Genomic DNA, 18,041 nt, shown 5'->3' on the forward strand with positions numbered 1-18,041 from the left:
AAAGCCAAATGCAGCTCTGTTCCCTGGCAGGGCCATATGCTTTTATTGTCCTTAAGGATATCTGAAAAGCCAGAAATAACTGAACTCATCTGCTTAGCAACAAGCTGGAGATGCTAATTTAAAAAGAAAAAAAACCTTAAACTTATCTTGTATATTTTCAAATTAAGGCAAGAATTACCAGCCTTATTTGCAAAGAAAGTGTATTGGTTACTGTGATGGTTCGTTTTGTTAACTCAACCCAACTAGAACTACCTAGGAAGAGTCTGAGTGAGGAACTGGCTAGATCAGATTGGTCTGGGAGTGGATTCTGTGACTGCCTCAGTTGATGTGAGAAGACCCAGCCTGAAAAGGGACAACATTGCTCCCTGGCCTGGACCCAGGACTATATAAAAGCAGACAAAGGCAGCAGCTGAGCACTAAGCACGCATATGTTTATGACCATCTCTTCTTGACTGGGTATGTCTTTTCTTTCTTTAAGCTAATTGTGTCAGGGTGTTTTATCACAGCAACAGAAATACAACTACAGCTGTCTTCACTGGGATCAAATACTGGACCAAAGCACCCTGGGAAGGGAGGATTCCTTTTGGTTCACAGCTCAGAGAGAGGAAGGAGCCTATCGTGGCTGGGAAGGATTGGGAGGATGGCTGCCTGTGGAAATGGGAGAGTGAATTGGCTGTTACATTGCAGCAGGTAAACAGGATGCAGAGAGCTCAACGTAGAAGTGGGCCTGGGGTATCACTATCGCAGGCCCTCCTTCAGTGACTCACCTCTGTCATCATGTCCCCCACCCCAAAGGTTCCTCACCCTCCCAGCCAGCATCTGGGAATGAAGCTGTTCAACACATGAGCCTGTGGAGGACACAGGACAGTCAGATCCCAACAGACAGACATTCTTTAGGAATGACTAAAACAGGTTTTTTAAAAAGTAAGTTTAAAAATGAATGTAGTCTTCTTTTCAGAAAATAAGATAAAATATGAAGATTACTTTAAATTAACAGGAGTCTATTTGACAGTTCTTTTGCTTACATGGCCCATGTGATTATTTTTCTTTAAAAAAAAATTGAAAGTTTAATAGAATATCATGCTTTTAATAGAGACTGATATTTTTGCCAAAAGTAAAACCTGATCAAATAACTTTGATTATTTGTAATTATCATTGTGGATGCTGTTGATTTTTGACATGAAACCCAGTGAGCCTACTAAGTTTTTTAACTTGAGCTGACTCCAAATTAGCAATGCCTAATGCTACTTGATAAAAAGTCATATGCTGTAGAGAGCTCTGGTGTTGCTTGTATTTTGATGCTAATTCCACTCTCCTGGGAAGGGCTGTCTAGAACCACGTACACAGGTGACTTCTTGTGAATCTTCTCCCCACCTTAACTTGTAAAATAAAGGCTAGAGGCAGTGATTGGGCAGTGGAAGGGAAGGTGGAGCTGAAAAGTTTAGGGGAGAAGGAGGAGAGGGAGAAAAAGGAAAGACGAAAGCAAGACAGAGGAAAAACAGGATGATTCCAACTCTATGTGGCTTTAAATAGCTAGAACAATTAGAACAACTTGTCTAATCTAGGTGGGCAGCTTGTATCATTATCAATTGGCTCTAAAATTATTGTGTGGGCATCTTGTGAATTGAGAATTTATTGATATATAAATCTGACTGATTAATTATAAGCTTCTAGAGTTTTGATTTACTGGGTCTGGGATTTGGGACTGCTGACCACAGAAGGTGGACGGCTGAGAAGGTACAAGTGACTCTGAGGCAGGCAAACCAGAGTTGGGAAGACGGCTGCACAGAGGCAGACCTCAAGGCCGCGGGACTGGGACCGCAGGCAGAGAGTAGCAGGAATTATCGCAGAAACTTGCTGTTCTTTTTAATATTTCCCACAACAGGCATATTCATTTGCTTTTTTGCTATTCTTATTTTCTAAAGTTCTACCCAGCACTCCAACAGCATTCCACTTGAATCCTACCCTGAAGCAAAGGACAAGGCTGCGCTCGGTATAGTTTCCAAAGAGTTGCTGGTCAGGAAAGAGACAGGACAAAGCAAATGGAGCTGAACAAAGGCCTTGGACAAATGATGTTCTACAACCAGGCCTACTATTGCCTTAAACAAACGCAGAGCAGAGACGCTTCTACTTCACGGCTGTGGCAGGGATCACACAAAACACAATTGGACCCAGATAGACTCAAGGACCAAATCTAGAATCTTTTGATCCATAGTCAGATGCATTATCCATCGCGCCACTGACCCACCATTCAAGGTCCAAATCTAAGTCTCCTTTGCAGAGACAGATATGTGCAGCCAAAGCAAACAGCAAGATTGGCAGATGCTTCACCACTGGTGTTGCCTTGATGAGAAGAAGAATGTGTTAGTTAATATTCTAAGGAGGGCTATGGAAGCACAAAATACAGCCTCAGTCTTAGGCCATCCCTGCCACTTAGTTCTGAATATGTCAGCTTCTTGGACCAGAAGACAGTGGATTTCAGAAGCTTCTTGGAGAAGGGAGGAGGAGAAGGAGAAAAATTGATTTGTCATCTCTGAAGCAAGAAGAGGGAAGCTAGAGACAGCCAAAGAGAAGCCATGAAATAAGGCTAGAAGCTGACGGATATTCAGATAAGACGTCTTTGGAGTTAGAGTGTGAAAAGGAGCAGTTTCACCCAGTTACTTAAGTGTACAAACCCTCTGCTCACCACTTCTATATTTGTAGACAAGGTCTACTTCTGCTGCCAGCCAACCCCAGCTTCTGTGAGCAGAAGTTTCCATGAATTTCTTAAGACAAGAGTGGTGTAAAGCCAGAGGAGAGACAGCTCTTTGAGTAGCATGTCAGGGGCTGCTGAGAGTCCAGGAGGCCAAGATTTCATGGAGGTTCAGATCTACCTCTCCAGCAGGCTCACAGGCAGCTCCTCCCTTGGGAGGAGACATTGGGCAAACCAGTCCTTTCTTCCCATCTCTGTTAGTCCGGAAATTTTCCTGTTGCTTTCTTGGTGACTTCAGGAAGTAGTGCTGCAGGTGCTGCAGACAGGATTCCCTGTCTTGGTCTTGCCCAGAGCTAAAGCAGGTGCACTAGTCAGGTGCAATAGGGACCCAACCTGCTCTGCACTCAGGTTGGGTATTAGTTTGGGCTTACTGATTCAGACTTCATATTCACACTGACCTGAAATCACAGGAAGCCAAAGCAGAGAACTCAGCCTGCCCTACCTACCCTGCAAGCATGGGGACTGGAATTGGATCTCAAAGCTTAGGCATAGTGGCACACACTTGTAATCCCATATCTGGGGAAGCAGACACTGGCTGTTCCCTGGGATTTGCTGGTCTGGCAAGCCCATCCTAACCAGTAATTCCCAAGTCCCATTAAGAGACCCTGTCTCAAAATGCCAAAGATGACTGCTCCTAAAGAGCAACATCCAAGGCTGTCCTTTAGCCTCTACAGACATGCACCTACACATACACCTGCACATACACCACCACATACACCTGCACATACACCTGCACATATACATACACCTGTATATACACCACCACATACACCTGCACATACACCACCACATACACAGGCACATACACCACCACATACACAGGCACATACACCACCACATACACCTGCACATATACCTGCACATACACCTGCACATACATACACCACCACATACACCTGCACATACACCTGCACATACACCACCACATACACCTGCACATACACCTGCACTTACACCTGCACATACACCACCACATACACCTGCACATACACCACCACATACACCTGCACATATACCTGCACATACACCTGCACATACATACACCACCACATACACCTGCACATACACCACCACATACACCTGCACATACACCACCACATACACCTGCACATACACCACCACATACACCTGCACATACACCTGCACTTACACCTGCACATACACCACCACATATACCTGCACATTCACCATCACATACACCTGCACATACACCACCACATACACCTGCACATACACCTGCACATGCACAAATACACACCCGCAGGCACACGCACAAATCAATTAAAAATAGAGTCCCAGGGGAGAAAATCTAAGCAGAAATTCCACCCATCTATGAGGTGGGCCTTCTCAGAAGCAAGGCTCGCTCTGGGCTCCCTGCACTGTGAAGGTGGTTTGTCTCTACTGACGCTTGCAGCTGAGAAAATGCTGAGATGCACTAGGAAAGCTGCTTCCTGGCAGTTTGATTCTTTTACTGTCTATCTTGTGAGGAATTCCCAGCTGGAGATAAAAGTAGAAAAGTTAAAAACTTGCAGACATCATATTCAAAACGCAGCCAGTGAATCAGGCACTTGGAACTAATAAGCCCTCAATAAGCATGGTCCCGGCACTGACGAAAATGACACAGAGTGCCACAAAGCATAAAAAGTCTCCTTCCGAGGCAGGAGCTGACAGTTGCCATAAAACGCGATGCTTTGAAAAAGTACGGTGTCAATCACAAGCAAGTGCCTGACAAATCCTCAGGATACCATATTTTCTTTGCTGTGAAAAAGAAATCAAAGGAGCTGGATTTACCAGAAACCCCCATTACCCTAAAGAGACTTAAAATGAAAACCTTCCAAATGCAGACCAGAGTTCATGTGCTTGTGAGTTGGAGGCACAGATACTACTATCCCACCTTTGGAGGGTATCCTTGAATGCCTTAAAGAATCTCACACCAGTCCCTGTAAAGCAGGATCCAGCCAGCTCCCACAGTGGAAGATAGCCATGCACCTTTCTCTATGCTCCATGGACCGATCCTGCTTTAGAGGGGTAATGAGCAGAGGTCCAACTCCCTTCTTCAGGAGCAAGTGTGTAGACGGTTCTACTTGTCCTTAAAGGCATATGCAATGGTAAGAGACAGTGGAGATTCTAGGAAGTTCCTAAGTGCTTGGAGCTAATAAAAACTTTAATGCCGTAACTATAGAGAGAATGATGTTAAATTTACAAATAGTGAATTCATATTTCAATGGTGAATAATGATAGAAACAGCTATAGATATGCCTAATGTAGAAATCCATAAATTCCTTGTAAAATCTTTCACTGTTCCTAATTTGGGTGCAACCAGAGAAGTAAGGAATGCCTTGGGAAAGAATCCATAGTCCACATTATATGTGAAGTCCAGGCATTTGGATGGGACCCTGACAAAAACAATAAATTCCATTCCAATGCACCATTTAAATACCACTTTCACATAACTAGCAGGGGGAAAACAGCCCTCTGTAGCAATGAAGAGCATAGAACAGCAGATACCCAGAAGAATGGTCTTTAACTTAGTAACAGTTCCCTGTGCATCCTGGTGGGCTTGATCCCAAGGGTGCCTCGCTCTGTCACAGCTCCCCAGCTCCGAGAGGTCCTGTGAGCCAAATGAGGTTGTTCTCAGAAATGTTATCCACAAGGAGCCTACAAGAAACAGGCTTAGACCTCAGAGCTGTAGTGTGTGTTAAAGGCTGCAAAACAGGGGTCACCAACACAGCTGAGAAGGTGATCTAGCCAAGCCTGACTCAGAACAGTAGAGATGGCTTTCGATTGCTGTCTTTTTGATCATTGGGGTGGTTGGGAGGATACAGGACAGTTCAGAACTGAGGTTTCTCAGCTCATGGTCATTAGGAGGAGGTTCTGTGATTACCTTCAACACAGCACACAATAACACATTTCTAAGAACTAAATTCAGGCCCGGTCTGATCTCCTGGGTTGCTGGGTTACAAAGTGAGCTGCATTCACAGACTCTGCAGATTCCTTAAATGAAAAGTAAAGAGACATTTGGGGACAAAAGGAGAGTAGGTGTATGTTGGGCTGTAGCATGCTTGTGGGCCTGGGTCCTGTGGGTTGAGTTGTGGGCCCCCGCGTGTCTACTGCCCCAAGGGGCTGGAGCCATGGCTCAGGGAAACAGAAGCGCAGGAAATCGTTTGAATTTACTCCATGCTGTGCCAGGTGGACGTCGAGCTGTTGGAAGCAGCAGAGCTCCACTCCAGGGTGGAGAGAATACAGTCTGAGAACTGTCTGGCCCGCACAGGGGCCAGGGCTCTTGGGTTGGGGATCCCCGAGCCAAGGGGGTGGTCGGGGACAGACTGGTCTCCAGCTGGAGGTTAAACAGCAGCTCAGTAGTTGAAGACCTTCTCCACGGCTCCCCACGGCAGGCCCCCAAAAGGAGAGGTAGTCCATGGTCTTAAAATATGGTCTTAACATCTTTATTGTCATGGTGGAAAGTGGATGAAGCTATACCCCGTATTCTCAGGGCAGGCCTGAGGTTAAATATCTTTTGCAAGGAGGGGGGTCTGGGAAGGAATGCTTAATTGGCTATACCCTCTGGCCTCTAGGTATCTCATACACTTGGAGATGTCTAGAGGCTCTGTGGCCTGTAGTCATGCCTGCTACCTGTACTATGTGACCAATGGCCACAAACCTCTCTTTGGAAGGGCTGTAGAGGGTGGTGGCTATGTGAAAGGAACCAGGGGTCCCAGGAACAACGCCAAAGTCCTAGCGTCCCTGAGGGTCCCCAGGGTTCAAAGCATGCTTGGCCAGTTACCCAGCTGCCTCTCACAGCCCACTGCCCCACAGGTATACAGTGGGGACACTGAGTTTCAAGGACTCGAAAGCACTGGTGCCCTAGGCCTCTCTAGGAATAGCAAGCCCTATCCCTCACCAGACTGCAGTATCTTTTAATTAATTCATTATTTTATTCTTTGCATCTCAAATATTGCCCCACTCCCAGTTCCCCATGGCAGAGTTGCCCCCCCCAGGACCCTACCCCTTTGCCTCTGAGAGAGTGCTCCCTCCAGATATCCCCCTACCCTGGGGCATTAAGTCTCTACAGGATTAGGCACATCCTCTCCCACTGAGGTCAGACAAGACAGCCCTCTTCAGTATTTTAAAGAATAGCTGGTCTCTTGCCTTGATGCTCTCAGCTCTAGTTCCTTAGGGGCACATTCTCCTCTTAACCTAGGAAGCTAATGATAGCACCATTCCCCAGAGAAGAAAATGTGTTCACCGAAAGGTGGTCAGACTGACTGACCTATATCAGAAATAAAACTCGAAGAACATTGAGTCTACAATAGAACAGAGGGACTTGTTCAGATGAAGTCTGACTCAGAAAACCACCAGTTCACCTGACCCACTGGTTGCACCAAAACTGCTTTCTCTTAATTAAATTTGAGAGGCCAGACATCTTATAGAAGGGTGAAGAAAAGAGGTCAAAACCCCTGAGGCATCTCAGGACAGGCTCTCTTGAGACAGCAGGTTCCCTGAAGAGGACAGTCACGTATAACATCCCTGGGAGAACATTGCCAAAGCTCAGAAGCTGATGCTCAGGAGCCTTAATCCAGGAGAAGCAGTCACGGTACGGTGAGTGACTTCCTGCAGGATTTTTCCATTGTTGCATCATCCCAGGGCCTAGATGTCACAACTGGGGCAGAGAGCCAAGATGCCTGAAGAGTCAGGTCCTAAGAGCTGCCACCACCTTGAGGGTGCTGCTGCCTGACTGGAGATCCCTCTATGGTCTCATGTGGGTCAGAAGAAGTCTCTGTGGGAACACACTGCCTACTAAAAGAGCCAACCGGCATGATGTCTAAGAATGTTTTCAGATCTTTCCCAAGATTGGTGGCCTGTGGTACCCTGACCCTGTATTGCAGGAATCCTTGGGACCACAGATGTAGGCAACTTAAGCACAGTGTCAAAGAACAGTGGAGTCTGTGGGACACAAGCCCACATGCAGACAAGCTTAACAATAGAGGGAAGGCTGAAGGGTGACATAAGGCCTGAAGAAGGGCTCTCTTCCTCAAAGGATGGACATCCAGAGTGAATGACAGAGTGCAGGATGTCTGTTGGGGACCTTGGTATTTCTGGCAAGGAAACAAAGGAGCTTTTCACACTGGACTAAAGGATACAGGAAGAGGCACCAGGCCATCCAACCAATTCCCAGTCAGACACAGTTTTCTTTGCCTGTTTTCTTAATCAGGTGAAAATAAGCAAATTTCTCACCTCAGTTACTTAAATGGGAAAGCAACTGCCTCACTTAGAAATCAGGAGCTGATGAGGTCCTCTTGAAGCAAATGTGTTTCTTTTCCTAAGAGAGCATGGAACTTTGCTGAATCTTTCTGGCTTCGATTCAGCTCTCCAGACAGGCCCAGCCTAACCCAGGATTAGCTCAGGCTCAATGGTAGCACCTGGCAAGCTTCCTAAAGGACACTTCTGCTGGGGGCAATGAGCAAGTTGTTGACAAGTGCTGTAGTAAGAATTTACAGTCCTAATAAGCCTGCAAAAGAGACACGCAGTCCAGATATTTTATTTATAAACCATATGCCTAGACTGGGCAGATCAAGGACTATAGTAACTAGTATAACGCCAGCTGTGATGCTCCTTGTTACTTACTGTTTCTCCTGGCCACATGGTTCTGGTCCATGGCAGCTTCCTCCTCCTCAGTCTTCCTCCTCCTTTTTCTCTCTCTACCTGCAAGCCCCTCTCTCAACCTCTAGTCTTACCTTTCTCCCTCCCCTGCTCAATAACAGTCTCTAACCTTTTACTGACTACTGACTACACAGGTGATGCCAGATCAGAGATGGAACATGGCTGCAGGAAAACAAGTGTCTCCATGTTTGAAGGGTACATCCTAGGAAAGCTGGTTTCCATTGTCTTTCTGCTGCTTACAAAAGTATAAAATTGAGCAGGGCCTGGCAGTACAATAGACTGGTCATTCCAGCTGTTGGAGAGAATGAGGCAGGAGAAACACAAGTTCAAGGCCAGCCTGAATAACATAATGAGATCTTGTCTCAAAAGAATTTTAAAGGGCTCTCTGTCTCTCTGTCTCTCTGTCTCTCTGTGTCTCTGTCTCTGTCTCTCTCTCTCTCTCTCTCTCTCTCTCTCTCTCTCTCTCTCTCTCTCTCTCTCTCTCTGTGTGTGTGTGTGTGTGGTGTGTAGCTCACTGATAGAGCCCTTGCCTAGCATATGGAAGGCCCTAGGTTTAATTGCTACTAAAATAAATGTTCCGAATTTCTTCTCTTTACAATGGTTGATTTACTGGTATTTTAACAAAACCCTTAAAAGGCATGCCTAGCAAGTCTAATCCTTTCTGTTTGTATAACAGAAGTTATCAGAGACATATACAAAGGTTCATTCACCAGAGTTCCTGTTTCATTCACTGCAACTGCACTGAGCTAACACAATTCAGCCCCGTGACTACACAGTGCATGCAGCCACCAGAGGGGCTCCTGGCCAGAGGTTTACACACCAGTCTCATATTCCAGGGTATACTTTCCCTTGGCAACTCTTCTGTCATCAAGTAGGGAAGAATAAAGATGACTTAAATCCCTGACTTGGACTAATCCTGAACAAAGGAAAATAAACCTTCCCAGATGTAACATCTGCATCAATGTGTGTGGACAGAAAAGAAATTAAAATATATTTTCCAAGGAGAAAACCTATTAGAACCAGAGTACGTAGTGTTAACTCATCTAATAATAATAATAATAAAACTACATTAAAAATCTTAAAAAGTAATTTTTCCAATATGCAAATCACAGGTAATTTAGATTCTGACAGTGCAAATAACCTTAATTGTATGTTCATTATTGTATCAGAGGCTTGCAGTAACAAGACATTTCATAGCTTAGTTGTAGAAGACCTGACACATGAGAAATTAACCCGCATTTTAAATAGAGTCAAAAAGCTGAAAGGTCTGTAGTTATGCCTTCTTTATATCTATAATGCCTTCATGTATTGTGCATCTGTGTGCACAGGTCTTCATTTATGCATACATACACACACATGCACACACGCACACATATATATGTATACATGTGTGAGCTTCTTTATGTATATGTGCATATACAAACGTCCACTTCTTTACACATATACATATGTACATACATGCCTGTTTTTATGTGTATGTATGGGAACATGTGCATCCTTGTGCATGCATGTATGTACATGTGTTCATGTATGACCTCTTTATGTACAAGTGTGCGCACACACACATTCCTCTATGTGTGTATGCATATACATCTGTGGCCCTTTTATGTGTATGTATATGCACACACGTGCATTCCTGTGCATATATGCATGTATATACACCCCTTTATGTATACATATGCCCCTTTATGTATGTGTACACATACTTATGCAGTCCTGTGCATACATGCATGCCCCTTTATGTATTTGTGTGAACATCTGTACATCTCTGTGCATGCATGCACGTGTATACATAAGTGTACTCTCTTATGTACACTTATGTATACACGTGTACATCCCTGTCTGTATGCATATGTGTACATGTATATATGTATATACCTCTTTATGTCTGTGAACACAGATGCATTTCTATGTATACATATGTGTGTACGTATGTATACATGTGGCCTCTTTATGTACATTTATGTGCACACATGTACAAACTTGGGTATGTCTTCATAAATGCACATAAGTAAAAATTATGTATACGCATATATACCTCTTTATGTATATGTATGGGCACATTTGTACCTCCCCGTGGCATCCCTGTATATGCATGCATGTTTGTAACTATGTACAAGTGTGATTCCGGCATGTACATTCGCTAACATGGAAGTTTTAGAAATGACTATGGGGTGGAGAACTCAGGTCTTAGAACATAGCAGAGCTCACCAGCAGGCACCCAGAAGCCAAATGACAACTTCTGCAACAGAGATACTTCTCAGATGGCCTGAACACACATGTGATACCTCAGATGGCCTGGCCACATCTGTGACAGCCAGCTGCCCAAGGAGCCTCTTAAAAACACACTGTGTAATCTGAGTAATGGAAGTAGCCAGCATGGCACATGGCAGAGCTAGATTCCTGTGGCTTCCAGTTATGGCCTTGCTTCGACATGGGGTAAGCTTGGACAACTTTTCTAACAGCCTTGATCCTCAGTTTTCTTACCTGTAAAATGGGGACCAGATGCTACACACTAGGTACACGTCCCTGAGTCCATATTACCTGTATTGTCCTACTCCTGGGATATAAGACAGCAGGACAGAGAGGCTTGAGGCCAGCGCTGTAAGAGAAAACACAGGAGAACAGCATATGTGGGTGATAGACAGAGGAAAGGTAGCCAGACTCAGCCAGTATGAGCTGTCCTTCTGTAGGTAAGCTGCTAGGCCCCCAGGACAAAGTAGGGAAGACAAAAATCTAGGAATCTGGGATAGGACAGCAATCAGGCCCCGCTATCTCTTTCTTTTTTAAAATAATGTATTCATTGTTGTTTTATGTGCATTGGTGTTTTGGCTGCATGTGTGTCCGTGTGAAGGTGTTAGATCCCCTGGAACAGGAGTTACAGACAGTTGTGAGCTGTGATGTGGATGCTAAGAATTTAACCTAGGTCCTCTGGAAGAGCAGCCAGTGCTCTTAAGCACTGAGCCATCTCTCAAGCTCCCCTACCTCTTTCTTAATCTCCCAAAGGGAAGCAACAGAACTTTTTTCTGCTGGCCTCAAGGGTTCCCATTGAAACAGCAGTATGAGACACTGACCCGGTGAGATCCTGCAAAAACAAGTTCCAGCAATCTGTGTCCCTGGAACCTTCCCCTCTTTCCACCAGGGGTGGGGGGCGTTGTCCACATCATCTGGTTCTGTTAGGTCTGGGCCCGGCTCCGGCAGCTCTTTGCCAGGTCTATACTTGCCTTTGCCTGGGTAGGAGAGGTGATAAGCAGCTTCCAGCCTCCACCATTTCTGAGGGGGAGATGGTGATGGGCTTTCTCTGGGCTGATGAGAAAGAAGGCCTCTGCCCTACCAAGACCTCACAGTGAGCGCATCCCTCACAGTCACCAGAGCCTTCCCTGCAGAGTCTGACATAGAGCAGAGAGACCCACAGCCAAGGGCTGAGCCACTCAGAAGCCAGGCAGCCTCTTCCCTGGAAAGAAATAAAGGTGGTATTCTTTGATCTTTCCTTTTCGTGGGTGTATGGAACAGCCACCCGTCTCCTGTCTCCTGCGTGTGCGGTACACTCCAGGTGGTAGGCAGAGTGAAAACAGTGCTGGTGTGACCTGAGGAGACCAGCTCCTGCAGCCAAGTGCTCCACACTCAGCCAGGGAGCCTTGCGGCAGTCACACCTGCCAAGCTCTCCAGGGGCCCCAGGAGAGGAGCAGGGCCCTGACAATTACCACAGTATCTCCCAGCAAGCTTTCTGCTCTCCAACCAAGCTCCCATATATTATTCCATCTCATTAGCATAATCAGTAGTAATAAGTGATTAAACATTTACTCTTATAAATGCCAACAAACCATTAATCACTCTGCTCTGAGGCTTCACTGCTGTGAACTTTGGGGTTTAATTTTGCATGTTGTCTCTCGCCCACTGTCCTTCCTGCTCAAAGTGGCACCTACCCAGCTAACCACCTGCTAGTACTTGTCACCATCCAGTCCCCAGCAGTTGGAGGGGAAGATACTGGCAGCTAGAGAAACAAGTGGGGGAATGGGGTGGGCAAATTGCTCTGATGGAAGTGGAGGGATGGAAAAAGCAGCAGCAACATCTGAACATCATCGCCCACCACTTCAGGCACCTCTTCCATGTGTTTACACAACAGGCAGCTTCCATGCTGGGCAGCCTGACCCACCACACTGCAACTGTGTCATCCATTATGGTCACAGGCTAGACTTCGTCTGACCTTCCCCATGTTCATTTCTGGGGAAAATGTGATGCTTGCCATAGAAGTGCCCAGGGCATCTGTGCTAGGGAGGCATCAGCTCTAAACCCTGACTGATAAGTGGTATCTAACAAGACAACTAGAACTGCTCTCACAGTTCTATGTGGAGGGAGCTTGCTGATGTCCTGAACCCAGTGCAGCTTCAGGCCAGACTTAGACCAAAGGCTCAACACTTCTGTCAAATGCTCAACATATACCCCTCTCAGCTCCACTGGCTTACCTTGGACTCCATTTTGTGGGAGCTACAGAATATCTTCCACCAAGTTCTGGTTGGGGCTCTCAAAGGACAGTGAGCCACTCCCCACCATTCCCCACGCTCTGCTATATGGGCTTCATCAGGTTTAGACCACTTCTGTCTCTCAGTCCAGTATCTGGCAGTGGTTTTGATTGCTCACAGTGATAATGTCAAGAAGGGTGACAGAGGAGATCTTATGCCTTTACAGAACCTCAGGCAGCCACCTGTTCCACAAGTTCATCCAATCAATAAGTAAGACTAGACTGGCGGACAGTGCCTTTTTCACTCTAACACAGGACAAAGAAGCTGACAGTTCACTGTTGCACAGGAAGAAAGGCTGTGAGCCTAGCCTGGACAGGAACTGTATAAGTGAGAGGCAAAGCCTCACTGGGAATGGCCTGTTCTGAGCAGCCACAGCCCAGTCCAGAGCATGCGTGGGCTGAGATATCCATGTCAGATAGGAGAAATGTCAAGAACATGCCATCAAGGGGTGAGACTGGCTCAGTGGCAGAGCCCCTGCTTAACAGAGCAGATGTAAGGTCTGGACTCCACCATCAATACATAAAAATAAACAATAGTGACAAGCCAGGAAGGTGGCTCCGCTGGTAAAGAACTTCGCAAGCAAGCTTGAGAACCTATGTTCAATCTCCCAGCATCCTCATAACCAGCCAAGCGTGGTAGTGCATGTTTGTAATCCAAGTGCAGAGAAGGCAGAGACAGAGGATTCCCTGAAGGTAGATGACCAATCGTCCTGACCAAATCAGCAAACCCAGACCAATGAGAGATTGCATCTCAAAAGATAAGTTGCAGTAAAGAATGATGCCTGAGGACCTAAGGTTGACCTCTGGCCTACACAGCACATGTACAACAGAGAGAGAGAGAGAGAGAGAGAGAGACAGAGAGAGACAGAGAGAGACAGAGACACAGAGAGAAACAGAGACAGAGAAAGAGACAGACAGAGACACACACACAAACACAGTGAGAGACAGAGACAGAGAGACAGACAGAGAGAGACAGAGACACACATAGAGAGCACGCGAGAGAGACAGAGAGACAGAGAGAGACAGAGACACACACACATACAGAGAGAGAGAGAGAGAGAGAGAGAGAAACAGCGAGAGAAACAGAGAGACAGAGACAGAGAAACAAAGACAGAGAAACAGTCAGAGAGATACAGACAGAGGGAGACAGAGAGACAGAAACAGAAAGAAAGACAGAGAGATCACTTCTGAATTATCAAGGCTTTCAGAAGACAGAGGAAGCCTTGCCAAGCAGGAAAGTACCCAGATAACCTGGGTCTCCAGAGGGCAAGAATTATAGAGCCCACCTGACATAGGAACATCAGTGACAGCAGGCTTGACATTCGCGGTTACTGAGCTTCCCTCTCAGAGGCAAGCTCCTGCACTTGAACACTCCTTTCCACTCTGATCCGGCTCCTCTAGCCCACACAATGTGTCCTCTATCAGGAGCTCAGAGCATCCAGTACTGACCCCTCAGTCGCATGCCATCTGTCTGGAAGAGTAGTATCCTGAACACAGAGGACCTCAATATGACTAGTTACCGATGACACTAAGTAAAGCATGCTATTACCCTGATAGGCTGGTTCATTTATTGTTGTTGTTGTTGATTGTTTGATTGTTTTTGTTTTGTTTTTGTCACCTTGGCATAAGCTAGAATCATCTGAGAAGAGAAAAACTTCAGCTGAGAAAATCCCCATCAAGTTGGCCTGAAGGCAAGACTATGGGGCATTTTCTTGATTGGTGATTAATGTAGAAGGACCCAGCCCACTGTAGATGGTACCAAACCTAGGCAAGTCAGTACTGAACAAGTCAGTAGGAACAAGCCAGTAAGCAGTGTTTTTCCATGGCCATTGCTTCAGTTTCTGCCTAGTTTTCTGCCTTGAGCTCCTACCTTGGCTTCACTCATTGTAATGTTACCTAGGATATATAAGCCAAACAAACCCTATCTTCTCAACGTTATTTTCAGCTTTGTTTTTTTATCATAGAGATAAAAAACCAAACTAAGTTCCTTGATCAGTAGAAACCTGATAATGTGTGTCACCAAATGCAGGATCTCGGCTGCTCATAGGCGTAGAGCTGCAGGGCACTAAGATGTTCCAATCCTCAGCTCAGGTTGCTGTGACAGGTTCACTATGACCCAGCCTCCCCCAGTTCTGCATACCATTGGCTCCCCTCGGAACTCTAATGGAGATTTGATTGAAAGCCTACTAGATACAGAGAATAGTGTGTCGACATGGGGACCCTTGTATAAGTAGCTGGAGAGAGGGATGCATAGGACTAACACACAAAGTACTTTTAAAGGCAATTGTCGGGGACTACTGGAGATGGCAGGGAATGGGCTGCATCCAATCCCCACTTCCCAGGACTCCTGATTTTGAGTGGAGAGACAAATAAGAAAAGACATAAATACATCTGGGAATAGAACATGCCACAAGGAAATGCAGACATCACATGATCCAGAGTAGCAAAGGGTAGCACTGAGAGAAAGGAGATGTGGCTCCCCAGATGCCACGGAGACCTGAAGCATAGGAGAGTGTTTCCAGACAAAACCCAGGGAGGCATCCTAGGCCAGAGCCATAGGCCATGCCTAAACAGACAGGGAAGTGGCTCACATGTAAAGAGACAACCCATGAGGACATAAGAGCTTTCAGAGAGCCCAGGCACATCCCATGGGACAAGATGACCATCACTAGGGTTAGTGGGCACCTGAAGATGTTACAGAACTATACTTAACAAGGATCCAAACAGATGCCCAGGCAGCAAGAGCAGAGTGGACCCCAGACTCTACCTGAGTCAGCCATCTGTGATGGAAACAAAGAAAGCCTCCTTCTCTAGATGTTAGACAGGCCAAGGCCCGTGATGATGAGCAGGCGGGTCCATTTCACATCACAACAAGAAGCAGACCATGAAGGAAAAGGGCCATCACAGTATGAGGTGCTAGGGCAGATCTGGTGGCCAAATCTGTATGAGAACTTCTGAGGATAGATGAGTAGCCAAGCTTTTCTCCTGAAATCTGTGTGGGTGGGTCTGAAGTTGAGCATCCTAAAAATCTTTGGCAGGAGAGTCGATTTTCTTCAAGGATGCAGCCTCTGAGAGGCTACTCATATTCTAATATGTGGTCCTCCACCCAGATACACAGACAACACTAAGAGGACTCAGTAGATTTGAAAAAAACAGAACATATAAAGCCTGGAAAGAAAAGTAGTGGCAGAGATAGGAGGAATGCGGTTGGGGTAGAATGGAGGATAGATCTGATCAAAACATATTGCATGTATAAAATCACTAATCAATAAAAATGTTGAATTATTAATCATAAACTAAGAAAACAAACGAACAAAAGCGCTTCTCCAGAGGCAGTAAGAAGACAAATATCAGAGCTGTCATAGCAAGGCAACCACCCGTGAGTCACATGGGTCTCTTGTCACTTGAGCTAGGACAATCTTTATGTCTTCATTGGTGTGGAGTGGCGCGTTGATCTTCTCTGTCTACCTCCCCTGGAGTCAGCAGGAGAAGGCTATGCTTAGTGGGAGGTGCTAAGCCCACTCTCCAGGGGTGGGTCTCTCTCACCTGGTCCTCACCTGCCTCCAAACAGTAGAGAACTCAGGCAGTGTGTTTCATAAGGTTCTGCAGCAGCCTATGGTGACTCAGAACAAGACAGCATTAATTACTTTTCTAGCATGGAGTGTTTTGCTATAAGGGCACCTTACCTCTGCCAGACAGACATGTGAGTTTGCCCTGCTCTGCCTTCAAGAGCTTGAGTGTTTATCATTAGGCTGAAGCCAAGTCATCTTTGTGCTGGAGCTGGCTGTTTTTAAAGCAAACCTGTTATGCATTTGAAGGATTAAAAAGAATCTCTATACCATGAAAATTACGCAGCCTTCTGTAACTGAAATCCAGAATTTGAGGTGGGTGGAAAGACTACATTTTTTTAAGTAGTGTCTTATTCTAAACAGCAGCCAAGGGGCCCGGTGGCATAATACGTTATGATTCAATAGGAAGAGGCTCATTTAAATTGCAAATGAGTATGAAATTGAGACTCTGCCTCTATCTTTGCTCTGCTAATGTATAGAATAAATGATCTCTGGATACAATGAAGTGGCGTGTCCTCTTTGTTTGCAGTTTATATTAAAACTTCACTTGGATAAGATTTCCAGGCAGGCTTCCTAAAATGTTCCCTAAGGACAGAGAAATTCAATGACACCAGATTAAATACAAGAAACAATAAAAAAAGGTGTGTCATCAGGAAAGTCCCAAAACTTTGTATAAGAGGATGAATTATTCATTAAAGTTTTGGGGAAAGTCCTAGTCTCAAAAAGAAGGGGGGAAAGGTTTTGAAGAAAGAAAGTGATTGTATAGATAACAGTATATCTATCTTAGAATCTTCTTGGCAGACTTGGGGTGTGGTCAGAGTAAGGAGGATACCCACAGTCAGGTTCCTCTTCAAAGTGCCTCACTCAGATAAGCCAAGCTACCTGTTTCTAGTCTCACAGGGAAAAAGAGACACCCTGAGCTGGGAATATGCAAACAGAGTTGGTGGGGACACTCAGAATGAGGACCAGACTGGAGTCAAGACTGAAAACTGGAAAGGTAGCAGTTGGCATCTTTCCAAGTGCACGGGTACACGTCTACAGAGACCTACACTGGGACTGAGACTGCCCCTGTGTGTGAAGCATATCTCATGGAAGGCGGCATAGCAATCTTGCTGCTACTCACAGGGAGTATGACACCATTTGCTTTGAGTGGCAGCTCGATCACTTGATCACTTATTTTAATAGTGTCTCACTGTGCAGGGAATTCAGGAATACCATTCAAAACACTAGGGAATGTCATTCCCAAAGGAGAGCACCCAGCCTGCCAATGTGATGCTACCTCACTACTTGGCTATCTAGACATCCTGCCAGGATGCTGGCCTGCCCTGCCCTTGTTTCCTATCAGCCACTGTCTCTTAGCAATTTTCCTGAGGGGAAGCTGGAGCCATAAGCATCCCTCATGGGCAAAAGCCCCAAGATATGATCACTCCCCACAGGTATCTGAAGCAGAGGTTGAAGCCACCATTGCAGTCCTCCCCATCTCCTCCAGACCAGGTAGGGATTCCCCAGGCTAGCTATCTCTGATATTCATTACATT

This window comes from Arvicanthis niloticus, chromosome 1, assembly GCF_011762505.2.
Source record: "Arvicanthis niloticus isolate mArvNil1 chromosome 1, mArvNil1.pat.X, whole genome shotgun sequence".
Classification (NCBI taxonomy): Eukaryota; Metazoa; Chordata; class Mammalia; order Rodentia; family Muridae; genus Arvicanthis; species Arvicanthis niloticus.